Below are 984 nucleotides of genomic sequence, written 5' to 3'. Positions count from 1 at the left end.
ATTTTCCTCCTGGTGAAAAATAAAGAGTGTTAGGTTTCCTTCTAAACTTTGGCCCTACCCAGACCAATAGTGATCAATTGGATTAGCAAGGAAAGATACTACTCAGTTTATCTGAAATTATGTAATACCTTTGAGCAGCGTAGGAGTATGTGGCAAATATTTCTATTATGTATTTCAGGCTCACACAAACATGCGAGCACACAAACAGGTTAATTGAGTTTTAAAATGATATTCTTGTTAATTCTTACTGAATCTGTAACGTGGAGATATATTTTTTTGGATATTGGAAGCAGCTGCGAATTTTCCTTGTGAAGAAATCTGTGAAACCTACAAGCAAATATCTGAGAAGCTCTTAGGCCCGGCCCCTTTCTGTATCTTTTCTTTGCAACCGTTGGCAGCACCGGTGTCCATGTATGCGAAGTCACTGCTGGCCAAGATACACTCTACTGATCTCAGCGCCCAGGCAATCTGAGTTCAAGTGTGAACTGCAGTGAGTTACCACCCAGTTTCCTCTCTCTGTGGCCTCTTTGCTCTTCACTGGTTGGCATTCTTTAATAACTTCACCCTAGGCTTGGGAAGGATGTATATGCATTATCCACAAGTTTTCAGTTGAGAAAAAAAATGAATTTTCAAAATTCTCATGTAGCTAAAGTCAAATATGTTTATCTTTGAACACCAGTAGTTCAACATTTTATCTTGAGTTGTGTTTTACTAGACGAAGGTGAACCCCACAGTATATGCTATTATGAGTTCAATGATTATCTTTCAAAGATGGGTATACAGCATTCACAAGCCATTGTTTTGACATTGCTTTCCAGTGTGTGAAAGAAATGTAGATAGAATTTTTACAAAATTTTCTTAGTGAATATTGTTTCAAGTGAAATCAACTTTAGAAGCAAAAAAATGGGTAATGGTTATCATCAATGATACATTTTGAAGAAAAAATTATTTTATACTTTGAAATATGGATATGTAGCAAGATTC

Source organism: Delphinus delphis, unplaced genomic scaffold, assembly GCF_949987515.2.
Source record: "Delphinus delphis unplaced genomic scaffold, mDelDel1.2 scaffold_309, whole genome shotgun sequence".
Lineage (NCBI taxonomy): Eukaryota > Metazoa > Chordata > Mammalia > Artiodactyla > Delphinidae > Delphinus > Delphinus delphis.
Note: the sequence above shows the minus strand (reverse complement) of the source record.